This window comes from Lytechinus variegatus, chromosome 4 (assembly GCF_018143015.1).
Source record: "Lytechinus variegatus isolate NC3 chromosome 4, Lvar_3.0, whole genome shotgun sequence".
NCBI classification, from domain to species: Eukaryota; Metazoa; Echinodermata; class Echinoidea; order Temnopleuroida; family Toxopneustidae; genus Lytechinus; species Lytechinus variegatus.
In genome coordinates, this window is record NC_054743.1 from 16,781,559 (window position 1) to 16,802,349 (window position 20,791).

The following is a 20,791-nucleotide window of genomic DNA, read 5'->3' on the forward strand; positions in this document are numbered from 1 at the left end:
TCAAAGTTATGACATTTAAAAAAATATCTCGAGCATGGTCACAGTTCATTGACCCTAAGTGACCTTTGACCTTAATCATGTGACCTAAAACTCATGCAAGATGATAAGTGAAACTTAAAGCTTGTGTATAGTTTTGGTAAATCCACCAAAATGCACCTATCACTATTCCAATTCATTGCTAGCTAATATGAATGGATATGCCCTATAACAGTTATGATGTGGAGGATATGAAATGAAAATGTGTTTTACAGGATAAATTTTGCAATTTTACATGGAAATTTAACTTGATCGGGTCACCCGATCAAATTAAAATATCTGTGCGTTTTTGTCTTTCAATTAAATCCTATTCCAAATCATGGAATGGGCTTAAACTTTCAAGATATGTTCTTTGTAACTTTTGGATATCTCATCACTAAATTTATAAAATAAGCGCTTGAATGCCCATTTTTTAAATTTAAAACAAGCATCGCCGAGAGAGGGCGCTATATATCCAAGATTTGAATATTTGAAATTTTCTCAGAGAAGTGCAGTTGGAAAAATATCTAACGGTCTCTACGCTTCAGTAAGACTGTCATATTAGATGATATTCGATTATCAATCACATTATTGACCCTTTACCAAAGCTATACACAGGCTTTAAATACTCATGTCCAATTTTCCTAAACTAGGTCTATAAAATTCCAAAGTTAAGATGACATCTCAAAAACTTTGGTTAAAGATTTCAATTTTGATAACCAAACATGGTCAAATTTTATTGACCATAAATGATCATTGGCCTTGACAATGTGACCTGAAACTCATTGTCAGTGGTACTTGATTACCCTTATGTTCAAGTTCATGAAATAGGATCATGATGATGACAGTTAAAAAAATTAACAGTTCAGGTTTCAGTGCTGTGACCTTTGACTTTGATCATGTGACCTGACAGGCTGACACTAATGTAAGATTATCAGCAATTTAACTTTTGTACAAGTTTCATAAAATAGGCCCTTATATTTTTAAAGTTATGACATAAAAAAACTTAGACCCTAAATGAACTTGATCATTCAACCTGGACACTCATGCAAGATGATCAGTGATACTTCGTTACACTTATGTCCAAGTTTCATGAACTAGGTCCATATACTTCCTAACTCCTAAGTTATGACATTTCAAAAACTTAACCTTGGTTAAGATTTCAATGTTGACGACGACGCCGCCGTAGTCGGAAAAGCAACGCCTATACATGTAGTAAAGCAAATCCCTACCATCACAGAGAGTTGTGAAATTTCGAAACAGGAACAAGTAACCAACATTTATTTTTCAAAAATAAGAACACTTTGCATATATTTTGCCTTTTCACACCTATATACAAATATCAGAAAAATATGAACAAGAGCCAAAAAATGTCCACAAATCTCTTGCATGAAGTGCATATACTAGCGTCCATATAGCTGCATATAAGTATTCCTTTGTATTAGTTGGAACTTGGAAACAGTATCAAACGGAAGGCACATGGCAAGAAAATGATTTGTCATAGTATAAATATAAAAATATATCAATCTGAGTTTGATGAATATCACAAGGTGATAAAGCAGGAGTTGGCATGTCATGATAAATTTTGAAAGCACACACTATATAAACCTGAGTTGGCTGTATTAGCAGACATGTCATAATACATGAAAGACATTTTCGTGTAATATATACCCATGATCAGAATAAAATGGGTTTTTTAATGACTCGTATGAGGCAATATTAAGGCTTATTTCCAAACAAAAAAAAAGGTATCACACTTAAACCTGCTTTTCTGCACGTCTTCGAGATGCACGGACATCTTTCAGCTTCTGGCCCATGCGTGCACGTACTTGGTCCGTGGAAGTGCAGGGAAATTGTTGTCATGCTTGTTGTGTGTGCTGAATATAAGAAAATGAAAGGACACAAAAACTGGCTCAAAGTCTCAAACTTTTATCAAAGACTCTACATCATATATAAATATTAATTAAAGCCAAGTCAAGTTCCGTCTGTTTGTGACTGTTGGTTACTCAGCTGCAGTGGAGTATCTAAGAGTCACAAACACAACAAAAAAACCATGCATACCCATGAAACAGGATTATAATATTAGGGGCGGATAAGTTAAAGCAAGAAAATCAAGATTTCAGGCTCGGTAATCTTATTTCTATAGTCCTACTTGATTGAAAATATCTTATGAAATGACAAGGAAGTGACTTAAAGGAAATTAAGTTCTTAAACTGGTTGATTGTCTAAGCCTTTGACTCTGTGAATTTCTAATTTTTTTGGTCCGCCGCTCTGGAAGAAATTGTACCGGTGACAGGCAGCATCATTGTAAAATGTAAAATGACAAGACATTTGTGAAGATCAATCACTTACTTAAAACATTAAAATGTTTTCTATGGTTACGTAGATTCAAATCAAAGTCGGTGTCCTTTTCCTCCGTTTTCTGTTAGTTTGTTTTTGTTTCCACATCAAAAACTTATTTTCACCGTAGATTACCATTTGGAGAGACTGTGCTATTCTAGTACATGTAGTTTCTCTTTCAGGGAGATTCACCCTAACCCTCCGCCTTGAAATTATTGACAAGCTTGGTAATATGAGAAATTACAGAGCATCTTCCTATTTACAGTAATTGTGATATTCTGAATTCATTTGTAGATTCACGCAGAGACAATCATTCTTGGCAAAATACACAAGAAAATGTAAAAGCTATCAAAGGGGAAGTTCACCCTGATGAATAATTGGTTGTAATAAGAAACAAAAAAAAATTGAGAAATATATCAGTGAAGGTTTGATAAATATCATTAAAGAACAGAGATTTTTTTTTAGAATATGATTTTATGACATCACAGACGATATGAATTGGCCAAAATGCAATTTTTTCAAAAATTTAAAGTGATTTTTTTATTTTTGCGGTGGATATATCCTCAGACACATCATTTCATAGCCCCTTCTACTAGAATTTACCATAATGCAAATCTGTGTGTGAGCCACAGTGTTATTTGTGAATGTTGATATGCCAGGTCTAGCAATGGAAATTCATCCATTTAGAGTGCCAATATCCTACAATGATATACCAAGAGAGTCAGAAAAAAACTTTAACATTTAAAAAAATCACCAATTTAATGAAAAAGCATGTCCGGAAAACATAACTCTCATCTCATATAGATGTATGTCCTGAAAGAGCATCTACTCCATCATAATTTCAGATACAATTTTTATGTGGTATATGTTTAACCTTCGATAATTAAGAGGTATTCTTTGTTGTGATGTAAAATTCTATTTGCACCAAAAGCATGAATGCAATGCTCTGGAGAAGATACTCTTTCTGGACATATGAGAATTTTGTTTTCTGGTCATGATTTTTCATTTAATTGGCCACAGAATCTTGCCGTAAATAATAAACTTTTAAACTGACCTTTATGGTTCCGCTGGTCTTCAGTCTTTTTCTTCTTTAGAAGCTCTGCCATAGCAGATCTGTCAGCTTTCCCAACCTGCAACCAAAAATGGAAATAAAATATGAACAGATATGGAATATGTTTAGAATTTTTAAAATTAAAATTTAATGTAGCCCCCCTCCCTCGCTCAACATTTTTCAAGACCATCCAGCTACGATTTTTTGGGGTGACCGCGCCGCGCCACTCACATTTAAGTCTCGCATATCTTCTGAGTTCAAATTTGCGACACCTGGGTACGCGGTCATGTGCAAATCCAATGCAATTCTGTATCTAGACTAGGAATCCAGACAAAATTCATAAGTGTATCATTATTTTTAGTTTTTCTAATGAATTTTCTTTTATTGAAGTAGTACCACCAATACTTTCCAATTCCATCAATTTTTTTTTTCAAGTAGAAATTTAAGAGCAATTTTTTGAATCACCACTGGCAGCGATATCAAGTTATGTATAAGTCATTTTTTTTTTTGCAAATCACAGAATAAAGTCTGGCCTGCTTCAGGTAAACACTTATCACTTTGGACTAAATTTCCTGGCTAGTATGCTTCAAAATTTCCTGATCCATGCACGTCTTAAAAATTTAAGTTGAATGTAAAGTTTCAACGTACCCTCTTTCTCACATCTTTTTTTGAGGTTGAAGCCTCATCCTCCATGTCCTCATCTGTGGCATCAGACTCATCCATAGCCTCATCTACTCTGGTTGCGGTGTTTAGAGACTCCTTCTCTTTCTTTAGTACATCAGCTTTTTTTTCTGTAAGGGACAGGCACATTAAGGACAGACATAAATAATCAGAGTAATTTCAAAGAGCCATTTATGAAATGCATTGTAAAAATGGGGTTTTAGCATTATTAGAATTATTACTACAGAGTATAGACAAGTTATCAAATCAGAATTCAGACACCAGTTTTTAAGTTATAGACGTAAATAATTTTATCTTAATTCTGTACACACAAACTATTTTGAGTTGTAGACATATTTTTCAGTAGATCTAAATAAGATAATTATTATTTAAAACTAGTAAGAATCTTTCACATCATTAAATTTGTCCCCAAATTTGTTAATTAGCCGATGTAATGCTAATCCAGTCTAGCCAGGAGGCTTCTAGAGAGTAAAAATCATTTACTAACGTAGCTTACTCTCATACGAAGCCAGGGCTTCTATTGTATACATGTGCATGTAGGCAGCCAAAACCTGAAACTTTTGCCCCCGAGATTTCTACTTTCTCTCTAAAAGATCTAGCCCTAAATCATGTACCTGGGATACAACTTCATTTCCGACATTTCTATGCTATGGATTTTATTTTTAGACAAGAATTCATTAAAAAAATGAAAAATTGTCATGAAAAAAAAGAGACTTGCCCGATGTTTACACCGCCATCTTGTTTTCTATTGTTCTTCACCCACGATACGGACGCTTGAGTCGCGTAACGTGGGTGAGAGTAGCCAGGCGGCTTCTAGAGAGTAAAAATCATTTACTAACGTAAGGTTACTCTCATACGAAGCCAGGTCTTCCTTCTCATAGACGCGTGCGTCGGGTAACGTTGGCGAAGAACAATAGGAAGTAAGATGGCGGCGTAAACATCGGGCAAGTCTCTTCCGTCTTTTCACAATATTTCCCCCAATTTTTTTTTATGAATTCTTGTTCAAAAATAACGAGAGCGTAGAAATGTCGGAAATGAAGTTTTTTCAATGTACATGATTTAGGCCTAGATCTTTTCTATTAAGGAAAGTAGAAATCTTGGGGGTGAAAGTTTCAGGTGGTTTGGCTTCCGTCGTGTGGGTCAATGAGAAGACCTGGCTTCGGATGAGAGTAACGTTATAGTCAGGCAGCATATGTCATGATTTACCGGCTACTTCGACAAATTGGCTAAGTCTGATTTTTCACTTTTATGTGACTGGTGACATCACAAGGATCAACTTTCAACTTGGTGACAAATTTCTAATGGTCATCTTGACCATGTGAGGGGTCAAAATGGGGTCAATAGGGGTCAATTTTTGGAATTGCCCCGATTGTGTCGAGTTATACATCGAATTGTTTGTCTGGTTATACTGAACAAAAAAGTGTACACAATCATATACTCTTGACCTCCCGTAAAAAAGTTATGACCGGAAATAGTAAAAGGTCAACGAACTTTCGTTACATTGTATATATGGTAAATTACACTGAAGGTGTTAAGAAAGCTATTTTCCGGGGGATTCTTTCTTTTCTTTTTCATGTTTGTACTTTTTTTAATTTCGATTTTAATAAGTTCACCTTCAGAGGTCCTTATCCAGAAGATATTAGGGTCAAGACAAGGTCAGGGAAAGGTCAAAAGGTCAACATGTAGCTAAAATACACTAAAAGCTACTAGAATCGTAGAAGTCTCATTTTTTATGGGTTCTTTATTTTGAAAAGTCTGTATCTATAACATCAAAATAAATTAAGATGCTTATTTAGGAACAAAATAGATTAACAGAGATAGACGTCGAATGCGTTTAGTGTGGTATCATGGTATTGCAGGAATACCTTGAAACAACTTGACAAACCCTTATGCCCTTAAAATCTTATCATCTTCATGATGTAATAAGTGCAACCAGCTCTTTCCGAGTTTCTTTTTGAAGGAAATCAATTTAAGTTCAATTCATTTTCAATTTAGTCTTTGATATGTAAAGAAACATTTCCTTCATTGCTTTGTCAGAATATTTCAATCAACAGAAATTATTGTATTGTAGTAGGGTATAAGTGTAATACTATGTTAACAGAATAAACATCGATTGACCAGTGCCCCAGCTCCTAAGAAAGATGCATAACATGTCATTTGGATTAATTTAAGAATAAGATTATGAGGTTTGGATTGAGGATGATATTATAAGTTGGGCTCCAATTGCTCCTTAATTAATTCAAAATGTGTGACGGTTATATTATTTCTGACAAAGAGGCAAAATCATGCAGGCATGCGTATTGTAGAAGTGTATGTCAATTATTATGCTGATGTGATATATCCTGACCATTACTCGATCTCTGGAGCAAAGAAAGACTACACAATTCTGCTGTTGTGCTGTTCTGAGCTAATCATCGGGGCCGCTTTTGCATATTGTAAAGAGAAATTTATAGATTTCGTGCATACTTTTGGTCAATTATTATGTATCTTTCAGTAAAAAAATATGCAAGTTTTCACAATTTCTGGGGGCCGCTGCCACCTCCGCCCGCTGCGGCATGCTGGCCGTGCTTTACTTCAATGAAATTTGATGTGATTATTCTTTCTGGCAACATCCAGGTAGTCAGCAATCAGCACCAATGCATATCACTATCGTGAGAACAGGTATTAAGTTTAGATTCACGTTGTATGCTCTGGAAAAAAAAACTTGATAAACACTTGATAAAATAGTAGGCCTAAAAGCCGTGTTAATGACAGCACAATCAGAAATATCTTTGTGCAGTCCTTTTGGGCTCCAGAAATGGTCAGAATATATCACATCGGCATAATGGACACTAACGACTACAATGAGCATGCCTGAAAAATGTTGCCTCTTTGTTAGAAATAATATAACCGTCACTCGTTCCAATTAATCAAGGAACAATTGGAGCCCAACTTATCATATCATCCTCAATCCTAACCTCATTATCTTATTCGTAAGTTAAGTCAAATAAGATGTTGGGCATCTTTTTTTTGGAGTTGGGAGCACTGATCAATCGATGTGTTTATTAGCATAGTATTACACATATACCCCAGTACATTAAAATATTTTCTGTTGATTAAAATATTCTGTACAAAGCGAATGGATGAAATGTTTCTTTACATATCAAAGACCGGTAAATTGGAAATGAAAAGAACTTGAATTGAGTTCCTAAATCAAGCAACTCGAAAAGAGCTGGTTGCACTTATAACGTCATGAAGATAATACGATTTTTATAGGTTTTGTCAAGTCGTTTCAAGGTATTCCTGCAATAAACCATGATACCACACTCAAACTATTCGACGTCTATCACTGTTTATCTATTTTGTTCCTAAATGAGCACATTTTACCCCCTTTTTATTTAATGGATAATGTCTTCTTAGAGACTTTTCAAAATGAAGGACCTACTTCTAAATTCAAACCGCTTTTATAGTGTATTTTGGCTACCAATGAAAGTTTGTTGACCTCTTGACCTTTCCCTGACCTTGTCTTGACCCTTAATATCTTCTGGATGACGACTTCTGAAGATGAACTTATGAAAATAAAAAATAAAAAAGTACACACATGCAAAGCAGAAAAAAACGAAAATATTAGTTTTTTATCACCTTCAGTGTAATTTGCCATATAATATACAATGTAACGAAAGTTCGTTGACCTCTTGACATTTCCGGGCATAACTTTTTAATGGGAGGTCAAGAGTATATGATTGTGTACACTTTTTTGTTCAGTATAACCAGACAAACAATTTGATATATGACTCAACACATTCAGGGTAATTCCAAAAATTGACCACTATTGACCCAATTTTGACCCCTCACATGGTCAAGATGACCATTAGAAATTTGTCACCAAGTTGGAAGTTGTTCTTTATGATGTCACCAATCACACAAAAGTGAAAAATCAGACTTAGCCAATTTTTCGAAGTAGAGGACATATGCTGCCTGACTATTACGTTAGTAACTGATTTTTACTCTCTAGAACTAGAAGCCGCCTGGCTAGGTGAGAGTAAGGCCGTGTTTATGCTTCCACTTTTCAGGCCAGAATCAGCGTTTCCAAACGTGATTAGTCCAAAACACGGTTGCGTCCATGCTTACTTTCATTTAAACGCTGTTTCAAAACGCCGATCGTAAACTCACAAAAAGGTGCGTTTGTAAACGTTGTTTGACCAGAATCAGGCTTTCTGGGGAAGTATAAACAGAACCACGATCATAAACGTGTTTAAATGACGTCATTTGGTACATGCTTCCGGTGAGATGAAAATCCGCTGGCAAATACAGTCGCATTGCTCCTTGTTATCTCTACGTAAAACAACAATCGGAAAAAAAAAACTTTTGAAAAAAGGCGCGCCCAATTTGACCTCGCTTTACGATGCGAAGCCAGCTGGAGATCATGATATGCTCTGAAAAGTTAAGCATAAACAGCACTCCCAGAACCACGTTTACGATCGGCGTTTTGAATCGACGTTTGAAATCGCTGATTCTGTCCTCGCAATGGAAGCATAAACACACCATAAGATACGTTAGTATTAGTCTTGAGGACGCAATGATGATGATTTTTTTTAGATATGTCATATACTTCTTCATCATTGACGTCTTGACACTCTCTCCATAGTGTCTTAAGCGAAGGACCAAAACAAAGATGGATTTCCCTAGAAAATCCATCTTCTTCCAAAATCACAAGAATTCTATTCATTCAATATTATTATAAAAAATATAAAAAAATGAAGATTTCTTACCTAACTGATGCCGCGTAGACCCCCCGTTCCACATGTAAACAATGGAAATACAATAGCGTCGACCCTTGAAACGCTTATGTATGACGTACTTCCGGAAAGCAATCCCGTCTTAACAATTTAGAGATGAAAATTCTTATTTAACAAATCATTAACTAACCCATTAAAATTTATATTTTCATTATAAATAATTCATATAAATTATTTATGATCACGAAATAAATTTTAAGATTTGTTGAATAAGAATTTTCATCTCTAAATTTTATATTTTTATATAATAATATTTAACACCTCCCTACACATTAGGCGTAGGAAGGTGTAAGAATGAATAGAATTAATAGAATTCTTGTGATTTTGGTTTAAAAAGATGGATTTTCTAGGGAAATCCATCTTTGTTTTGGTCCTTCGCTTAAGACACTATGGAGAGAGTGTCAAGACGTCAATGATGAAGAAGTATATGACATATCCCCGGGGGGGGGGGGGGGCACTCGACCAAAAAAGTGGTGGGGGTGTGCCGCGGGCGAGACAAAAAACGGGGGCCTCGGAGCAGGCTAATTGTAAAAAGGAGGGGCCTCGGAGCGGGCTAATTGTAAAAAGGAGGGTCCTCGGAACGGGCTTCGGAACTACGTTTGTGAAAACGGGGGTCCTTGGAACGAGTCGCCTGCATGTGAGTGCGCATATGCATCCCCATGGAACGGGCATACGTGCATACAGCAAGCCCGGCAGCACGGGCGCCGGGTGCGCTAGCACAGAGGCAATGGTCGGACCTCGCTCAGCGGCCGCTTTTCACCAAAATTTTGGCTCATTGTAGCAGATCAATGCGACCGGAACGGCGTAACGGAAAATATGCGAAGCTTTGGAGCGGATTTCTTTCTTCGCTTTTCACGATAAGAAAATGCTATGCCTTGGAGCGGCTTTCTCTGTTCTTTTTCTCAATAAGACAAAAATGCTATGCCTTGGAACGGAAATTTGAGTGTGAAAATGGGGGTCCCCTCCGCGGCACATACCCACTATGCATTATATACTGAGTGCCCCCCCCGGGGACATATCTAAAAAAAATCATCATCATTGCTTCCTCAAGACTACGTTAGTATAGTATTAGTAAATGATTTTTTACTCTTTAGAAGCCTCCTGGCTAGTAGAAAAGATGGAAAGAGCTTACGGCCGTGTTTATGTCGCCATCTTGATTTCGTTGTCTTTCGCTTGGCGACACCACGCAAATCGCGCGATTCGTTTTTTTATGAATTCTTCTTTAAAAATGAAATCAATATCGCAGAAATGTTACACCCGGTAATCTACTTCACTTGGAAAATAAGTTGAACCCCATGACAGGTAGGCCTACATGTTTTAGGGCTAGATTTAGAGGGAAAGTAGAAATCTTGGGGGCGAAAGTTTCAGGTTTTGTACCAGTACGTGGGTGAATATAGCTCGTGATCCCAGGTGTCAGTGGGGAGTAACCCTACCACTACGTAGAGTACTATGTAGAGCTAAATTCATAGTAACCCAGGCCAGGAAACTCCCGCCCGCTACGCAGGCGGGAGTTCCCTGGGTCATGTGGGTTAAATTAAATCATGACTTTCAGTTTCAGACGCGTCCAGGCCCCGGTGGGGTCACTCAATATGACTTAGGGACCGCATGACCGTTACCAAAATCGCGGGAAAAGGGGTCAATTTCACGGAACGTCCGCGGACAGAACACTCCTCGAAGTAGTGAAAATAGGGGTGCTCTCCGTCCTCGATCTGATGGAAATGGGGGTCAGGAAAAAGGGGAGAACGATCACGGGAAGTAAAATCCGTCGCCGAGTCACCAGCCGCAGACTGCGCGCTCATCATGCTCTGTATCTTTATGTGGACAACTCTACATTTATTTTTACAAAGAATTGTACTTTTCGTATTTTTCATGAAAAATAAAGTTCTTTTGGATTATTGTATCAGTATGACATGGCTCTTGGTCATCTATAAGGACTGAGCACTCTGACGCCTGTGTTGCAATTTCCTCTAATGAGGAAAGGGTATAAATTCCCTGTCCTTGAAATATGGTAAATAGGGGTAAGTTTTCGAAATGGACAAAAAGTGTCCTTACAGTTACAATATTATAATTAGGGGTGTTTCAAGGTACCATTTTACCGCAATTTTGTCCTTGTTTTGCGTGAAAATAGGGGGGTAAATTTCACAAAATGTCCTTGAAATTGACTGCAATAGGGGGTTACTTGCATTTGTGGTAACGGTCATATGCGTCCCCCTCTGCGGGTGAGTGACCCCACCGGGCTCCAGGCTAGTCGAGCACCACATAGCCTATAGATCTATATACATACGGTTCTTCGGCAATTACCCCTGGACAAAGGGAGAGCATAAATAATTACATATTAGGTACAAATCAGGATATAATAATGTATATTTACCACTGGCCACTAACACCTTGGCCTTCCACATCCCAGCCAATGTTTCGGCCGTTTCTCTGCGGGGTTCCGGACTCCACCAGGCCCTCAAACTTCGGGTCCACCGAGTTGACCGACATCTTTTTGTTTGTTACAAAATCGCTAGAAGTAACAGTTCCTTGTTTCCACCCAGTGTACTAAGACGCACATGGTTGATATCCTTATCAATTCAAGAAGATTAAGACAAAGTGCAGTAAGATCAGATTCTAACGGGCGTAAATATTGGATGAAGCGATAAACTGTAACGGGCGTCGGTGAGCTTTAGCGAGTGAATTTGAAACGCACATGTATTACACTAGCGCGCTAGCATGCCTCGCCGAAAATAGATTTCCGAGGCCGAGATTTACCGAAGAGTTCCGGATATCTAGTATAGATCTATAACTCTATTAACGTTATAGCCTTTACTGATAGTTTATCCATTGCGATGATGATCTTAAAAGAAAATAAAAAACTCATCAAATATCAAAATTACCGGCAAAATTTCAGTGTAAATTAAAAACTAAATGGAGATTGTATTGGGAATAGTGCATCAAACAATTTTTCAAGTTTAGTACTCCTCCCTGCTCCCCCCCGCCCTGCGCGAGCTTGAAGACCCTTGTTCTTGCTTGTTCAATTTTTCTCGGGTATGATTGAAGAACTTACTGTGGTAACACTGTGTTTGTTACCCAACTATGTGGGCAATTATGTGATTAACAATGTGATCTGAAGTCTAACACTGTGACCACATAGTTTACACATAGTCAACTATGTGAACACACTGTGGTAACACTGTGTTTGTTACCCAACTATGTGAGCAAAATTTGTGATTAACTATGTGATCTGAAGTCTAACACTGTGTCCACATAGTTTACACATAGTCAACTAAGTGAACACACTGTGGTAACATTGTGTTTGTTACCCAACTATGTGGGCAATTATGTGATTAACTATGTGATCTGAGTCTCACACTGTGACCACATAGTTTACACATAGTCAACTATGTGAACACACTGTGGCAACACTGTGTTTGTTGCCCAACTATGTGGACAATTATGATTAACTATGTGATCTGAAGTCTAACACTGTGTCCACATAGTTTACACATAGTCAACTATGTGAACACACTGTGGTAACACTGTGTTTGTTACCCAACTATGTGGGCAATTATGTGATTAACTATGTGATCTGAAGTCTAACACTGTGTCCACATAGTTTACACATAGTCAACTATGTGAACACACTGTGGTAACACTGTGTTTGTTACCCAACTATGTGGGCAATTATGTGATTAACTATGTGATCTGAAGTCTCACACTGTGACCACATAGTTTACACATAGTCAACTATGTGAAAACACTGTGGTAACACTGTGTTTGTTACCCAACTATGTGGGCAATTATGTGATTAACTATGTGATCTGAAGTCTCACACTGTGACAACACTGTGACAACACTGTGACCACATAGTTAACACATAGTTTACACATAGTCAACTATGTGAACACACTGTGGTAACACTGTGTTTGTTACCCAACTATGTGGGCAATTATGTGATTAACTATGTGATCTGAAGTCTCACACTGTGACAACACTGTGACCACATAGTTAACACATAGTTTACACATAGTCAACTATGTGAACACACTGTGGTAACACTGTGTTTGTTCCATAAGGGTAAGACAGTTGAAACGGCTACACAGGAAGGCCACTTAATCGTAATCAAATATCTTTCAGTGGGTTGTGGGCACACGAATATGATGAAAGATATGGATGGTATAACTTTGATACATGCCTCCCGAAACACAGGACATTCTACTTCACGAATTCAGGGAACGTTGTGTATTGATGACTTTTTTCAAATTGCGACACGACAACAACGACATGAAGGTAATCGGAATGCAATATCTGCAGCATTAGTGAAGGCATCCGGTGTGGACCCCGAGACGCAGTCATCTACAACACATACAGACCAATCTAAGCCAGATATGCATAATATTCATCAAGAGAATGAATCCTTCCAAGCTGACATTGAAAACGAAGGCTTTGCCGAACTCTCGTTAAAGACTCATTCGACAGAGATGCATTATGATGAGGGTGACGCCAATGGTGAATCCAGTCCTGTCTTTGGTGCCCAGCCAAAATCTCCCAATGAATCTAGCCAAACCAATACTGAGGGTCTTCTTAACACACCCGGACCTCAGACATGGCAATACAACAGATTTGGTCCACAATGTCTTCTGTGGACCCTTAATACCGTTCTGATCAGTGTCGAGCTTTTAGATCTACAGTCGCCATGGCCTCCCTTTACTGAAAAGATCAGACACACAAGGGTGAGTAATTTTTTCGTTTTCTAGTGTAATAAACAAAAATTGTAATATCACACTACTGGAAAACAAATAAACATGAATGTCAGAAGGAATTATTAAAAAACATGTTGGTGTCAATCAGAATATGTTGTAATAAATGCGAAAAGTCCAGACAATCGGTTGTAACACAGCTGGCATTAAATCGCAGTCTGTTCAAGACCCTTCCACATATGGTTGTACTTTCGTTACACGATAACGAGCAATTCAACTTTAATTTCGGCAAATGGGATAATTTGCAATGTCTAAGATATACAGAGCTTTGCCTGAAAAACAGGATATTTGCAATGTCTAGGAGAGTCATACTATTTTGCTTGACTGATAAACAAGCAATTTGCAATGACTAAGACATACATAGTTTTTCGTGATATAAAATCAGTTATTTTCAATGTCCAGGACATAAAGAATAATATGCTGGCTTGATAGACCATTATTTGCAATGTCAAAGACATACTGATTAACCAGGATAGGACATACGTAATTTTGCCTCATAAACAGGCAATATCCAATGTATAGTTTTGCCTGATAAATCAGTAAATGCAATGTCTTGGGCATACAGTAGTTTTGCCTGATAAATCAGTAATGCGCTGTGTGTAGGATATCTATAGCTTAGTTTGCATGATGAACGGGTAATTTTTAATGTATAAGACATGCATAGTGTTGCTCCGTAAACTATTAATATGCAATGTCTAGGACATGCTTGCTTATTAAATAAACCAGTAATGTGTAGGATATACCTAAATAGCTTTGCCTATAAATCAGTAATTTTCAATGCCTAAGACATAGATAATTTTGCCTGTTCAATGTCTAAGACATACATAGCTTTGCCTGATAAACCTCTTATTTACAATGTCTAGGACATACAAGGTTTTGCCTGATAACATATTAATGTATTAGACATACGTAGTTTTGCCTGATAATACTTTGCAATGCGCAGATCAAACATTGTTTGTGTATGATATACCTCTGCCACATAGTACACATACGGAGTTTTGCCTGCTAGATTGAAACATGCGTGTTTTTACCTGATCATAAGCTTGGAGTGTAATCGTCGATTTAATAAGGCAAACTGTTTTAGCATTTGGTTTTCACCCCCGAAAGCACCGATTCTTGAAGGTCGTTTATAACTTTTCCAATGTGTCATGGGAAAAAGCTGTAAATACTAAAGTTACCAAGGTATACCTAACTTGACATCGCGATACCATATTGAAGTAGTGAAATTCCAAGTTTCTCAAGGACAAAATGTGAAAGAAGGGACTGAATGTGGCAACCACACGCTCCATGCAGCATGTTTAAATGGTAGCAGAGATATGGTAGAACTCTTACTTTTTAACAATGCAGATGCAAACCAAGAAGATCATGATAGATGGACGACAGTTGAAACGGCTACCCAGGAAGGCCACTTAATCGTAATCAAATATCTTTCAGTGGGTTGTGGGCACACGAATACGATGAAAGATATGGATGGTATAACTTTGATACATGCTTCCCGAAACACAGGACATTCTACTTCACGAATTCAGGGAACGTGGTGTATTGATGACTTTTTTCAAATTGCGACACGACAACAACGACATGAAGGTAATCGGAATGCAATATCTGCAGCATTAGTGAAGGCATCCGGTGTGGACCCCGAGACGCAGTCATCTACAACACATACAGACCAATCTAAGCCAGATATGCATAATATTCATCAAGAGAATGAATCCTTCCAAGCTGACATTGAAAACGAAGGCTTTGCCGAACTCTCGTTAAAGACTCATTCGACAGAGATGCATTATGATGAGGGTGACGCCAATGGTGAATCCAGTCCTGTCTTTGGTGCCCAGCCAAAATCTCCCAATGAATCTAGCCAAACCAATACTGAGGGTCTTCTTAACACACCCGGACCTCAGACATGGCAATACAACAGATTTGGTCCACAATGTCTTCTGTGGACCCTTAATACCGTTCTGGTCAGTGTCGAGCTTTTAGATCTACAGTCGCCATGGCCTCCCTTTACTGAAAAGATCAGACACACAAGGGTGAGTAATTTTTTCGTTTTCTAGTGTAATAAACAAAAATTGTAATATCACACTACTGGAAAACAAATAAACATGAATGTCAGAAGGAATTATTAAAAAACATGTTGGTGTCAATCAGAATATGTTGTAATAAATGCGAAAAGTCCAGACAATCGGTTGTAACACAGCTGGCATTAAATCGCAGTCTGTTCAAGACCCTTCCACATATGGTTGTACTTTCGTTACACGATAACGAGCAATTCAACTTTAATTTCGGCAAATGGGATAATTTGCAATGTCTAAGATATACAGAGCTTTGCCTGAAAAACAGGATATTTGCAATGTCTAGGAGAGTCATACTATTTTGCTTGACTGATAAACAAGCAATTTGCAATGACTAAGACATACATAGTTTTTCGTGATATAAAATCAGTTATTTTCAATGTCCAGGACATAAAGAATAATATGCTGGCTTGATAGACCATTATTTGCAATGTCAAAGACATACTGATTAACCAGGATAGGACATACGTAATTTTGCCTCATAAACAGGCAATATCCATTGTATAGTTTTGCCTGATAAATCAGTAAATGCAATGTATTTGGCATACAGTAGTTTTGCCTGATAAATCAGTAATGCGCTGTGTGTAGGATATATATAGCTTAGTTTGCATGATGAACGGGTAATTTTTAATGTATAAGACATGCATAGTGTTGCTCCGTAAACTATTAATATGCAATGTCTAGGACATGCTTGCTTATTAAATAAACCAGTAATGTGTAGGATATACCTAAATAGCTTTGCCTATAAATCAGTAATTTTCAATGCCTAAGACATAGATAATTTTGCCTGTTCAATGTCTAAGACATACATAGCTTTGCCTGATAAACCTCTTATTTACAATGTCTAGGACATACAAGGTTTTGCCTGATAACATGTTAATGTATTAGACATACGTAGTTTTGCCTGATAATACTTTGCAATGCGCAGATCAAAGATTGTTTGTGTATGATATACCTCTGCCACAAAGTACACATACGGAGTTTTGCCTGCTGGATTGAAACATGCGTGTTTTTACCTGATCATAAGCTTGGAGTGTAATCGTCGATTTAATGAGGTAAACTGTTTTAGCGTTGGGTTTACACCCCTGAAAGTAGCGATTCTTCAAGGTCGTTTATAACTTTTCCAATGTGTCATGGGAAAAAGCTGTAAATACTAAAGTTTTTCGTTTTCTAGTGTAATAAACAAAAATTGTAATATCACACTACTGGAAAACAAATAAACATGAATGTCAGAAGGAATTATTAAAAAAACATGTTGGTGTCAATCAGAATATGTTGTAATAAATGCGAAAAGTCCAGACAATCGGTTGTAACACAGCTGGCATTAAATCGCAGTCTGTTCAAGACCCTTCCACATATGGTTGTACTTTCGTTACACGATAACGAGCAATTCAACTTTAATTTCGGCAAATGGGATAATTTGCAATGTCTAAGATATACAGAGCTTTGCCTGAAAAACAGGATATTTGCAATGTCTAGGAGAGTCATACTATTTTGCTTGACTGATAAACAAGCAATTTGCAATGACTAAGACATACATAGTTTTTCGTGATATAAAATCAGTTATTTTCAATGTCCAGGACATAAAGAATAATATGCTGGCTTGATAGACCATTATTTGCAATGTCAAAGACATACTGATTAACCAGGATAGGACATACGTAATTTTGCCTCATAAACAGGCAATATCCAATGTATAGTTTTGCCTGATAAATCAGTAAATGCAATGTCTTGGGCATACAGTAGTTTTGCCTGATAAATCAGTAATGCGCTGTGTGTAGGTTATCTATAGCTTAGTTTGCATGATGAACGGGTAATTTTTAATGTATAAGACATGCATAGTGTTGCTCCGTAAACTATTAATATGCAATGTCTAGGACATGCTTGCTTATTAAATAAACCAGTAATGTGTAGGATATACCTAAATAGCTTTGCCTATAAATCAGTAATTTTCAATGCCTAAGACATAGATAATTTTGCCTGTTCAATGTCTAAGACATACATAGCTTTGCCTGATAAACCTCTTATTTACAATGTCTAGGACATACAAGGTTTTGCCTGATAACATGTTAATGTATTAGACATACGTAGTTTTGCCTGATAATACTTTGCAATGCGCAGATCAAACATTGTTTGTGTATGATATACCTCTGCCACATAGTACACATACGGAGTTTTGCCTGCTGGATTGAAACATGCGTGTTTTTACCTGATCATAAGCTTGGAGTGTAATCGTCGATTTAATGAGGTAAACTGTTTTAGCGTTGGGTTTACACCCCTGAAAGTAGCGATTCTTGAAGGTCGTTTATAACTTTTCCAATGTGTCATGGGAAAAAGCTGTAAATACTAAAGTTTTTCGTTTTCTAGTGTAATAAACAAAACTTGTAATATCACACTACTGGAAAACAAATTAATATGAAAGTCAGAAGGAATTATTAAAAAAACATGTTGGTGTCAATCAGAATATGTTGTAATAAATGCGAAAAGTCCAGACAATCGGTTGTAACACAGCTGGCATTAAATCGCAGTCTGTTCAAGACCCTTCCACATATGGTTGTACTTTCGTTACACGATAACGAGCAATTCAACTTTAATTTCGGCAAATGGGATAATTTGCAATGTCTAAGATATACAGAGCTTTGCCTAAAAAACAGGATATTTGCAATGTCTAGGAGAGTCATACTATTTTGCTTGACTGATAAACAAGCAATTTGCAATGACTAAGACATACATAGTTTTTCGTGATATAAAATCAGTTATTTTCAATGTCCAGGACATAAAGAATAATATGCTGGCTTGATAGACCATTATTTGCAATGTCAAAGACATACTGATTAACCAGGATAGGACATACGTAATTTTGCCTCATAAACAGGCAATATCCAATGTATAGTTTTGCCTAATAAATCAGTAAATGTAATGTCTTGGGCATACAGTAGTTTTGCCTGATAAATCAGTAATGCGCTGTGTGTAGGATATCTATAGCTTAGTTTGCATGATGAACGGATAATTTTTAATGTATAAGACATGCATAGTGTTGCTCCGTAAACTATTAATATGCAATGTCTAGGACATGCTTGCTTATTAAATAAACCAGTAATGTGTAGGATATACCTAAATAGCTTTGCCTATAAATCAGTAATTTTCAATGCCTAAGACATAGATAATTTTGCCTGTTCAATGTCTAAGACATACATAGCTTTGCCTGATAAACCTCTTATTTACAATGTCTAGGACATACAAGGTTTTGCCTGATAACATGTTAATGTATTAGACATACGTAGTTTTGCCTGATAATACTTTGCAATGCGCAGATCAAACATTGTTTGTGTATGATATACCTCTGCCACATAGTACACATACGGAGTTTTGCCTGCTGGATTGAAACATGCGTGTTTTTACCTGATCATAAACTTGGAGTGTAATCGTCGATTTAATGAGGTAAACTGTTTTAGCGTTGGGTTTACACCCCTGAAAGTAGCGATTCTTGAAGGTCGTTTATAACTTTTCCAATGTGTCATGGGAAAAAGCTGTAAATACTAAAGTTACCAAGATATACCTAACTTGACATCGCGATACCATATTGAAGTAGTGAAATTCCAAGTTTCTCAAGGACAAAATGTGAAAGAAGGGACTGAATGTGGCAACCACACGCTCCATGCAGCATGTTTAAATGGTAGCAGAGATATGGTAGAACTCTTACTTTTTAACAATGCAGATGCAAACCAAGAAGATCATGATAGATGGACGACAGTTGAAACGGCTACACAGGAAGGCCACTTAATCGTAATCAAATATCTTTCAGTGGGTTGTGGGCACACGAATATGATAAAAGATATGGATGGTATAACTTTGATACATGCCTCCCGAAACACAGGACATTCTACTTCACGAATTCAGGGAACGTTGTGTATCGATGACTTTTTTCAAATTGCGACACGACAACAACGACATGAAGGTAATCGGAATGCAATATCTGCAGCATTAGTGAAGGCATCCGGTGTGGACCCCGAGACGCAGTCATCTACAACACATACAGACCAATCTAAGCCAGATATGCATAATATTCATCAAGAGAATGAATCCTTCCAAGCTGACATTGAAAACGAAGGCTTTGCCGAACTCTCGTTAAAGACTCATTCGACAGAGGTGCATTATGATGAGGGTGACGCCAATGGTGAATCCAGTCCTGTCTTTAGTGCCCAGCCAAAATCTCCCATTGAATCTAGCCAAACCAATACTGAGGGTCTTCTTAACACACCTGGATCTCAGACATGGCAATACAACAGATTTGGCCCACCATTTCTTCTGTGGACCCTCAATACCGTTCTGATCAGTGTCGAGCTTTCAGATCTACAGTCGCCATGGCCTCCCTTTACTGAAAAGATCAGACACACAAGGGTGAGTTATTTTCGTTTTCTAGTATAATAAACAAAAATTGTAATATCACACTACTGGAAAACAAATAAACATGAATGTCAGAAGGAATTATAAAAAAATACATGTTGGTGTCAATCAGAATATGTTGTAATAAATGCGAAAAGTCCAGACAATCGGTTGTAACACAGGGGCATTAAATCGTAGTCTGTTCAAGACCCTTCCACATATGGTTGTACTTTCGTTAAACGAGCAATTCAACTTTAATTTCGGCAAATGGGACAATTTGCAATGTCTAAGATATACAGAGCTTTGCCTGAAAAACAGGATATTTGCAATGTCTAGGAGAGTCATACTATTTTGCTTGACTGATAAACAAGCAATTTGCAATGACTAAGACATACATAGTTTTTCGTGATATAAAATCAGTTATTTTCAATGTCCAGGACATAAAGAATAATATGCTGGCTTGATAGACCATTATTTGCAATGTCAAAGACATACTGATTAACCAGGATAGGACATACGTAATTTTGCCTCATAAACAGGCAATATCCAATGTATAGTTTTGCCTAATAAATCAGTAAATGTAATGTCTTGGGCATACAGTAGTTTTGCCTGATAAATCAGTAATGCGCTGTGTGTAGGATATCTATAGCTTAGTTTGCATGATGAACGGATAATTTTTAATGTATAAGACATGCATAGTGTTGCTCCGTAAACTATTAATATGCA

At 37.1% G+C, this 20,791-nt stretch overlaps 1 long non-coding RNA gene across 1 annotated transcript; it reads right to left on the reverse strand.

The window, feature by feature from the left end:
- Positions 1-1,724: 1,724 nt before the first annotated feature.
- Positions 1,725-3,451, reverse strand: LOC121412579. Its single transcript, XR_005969637.1, has 2 exons — positions 3,410-3,451; positions 1,725-1,892 (listed from the first exon to the last, which is right to left on the reverse strand). It is a non-coding gene; the product is annotated as an uncharacterized LOC121412579 (long non-coding RNA).
- Positions 3,452-20,791: the final 17,340 nt, after the last annotated feature.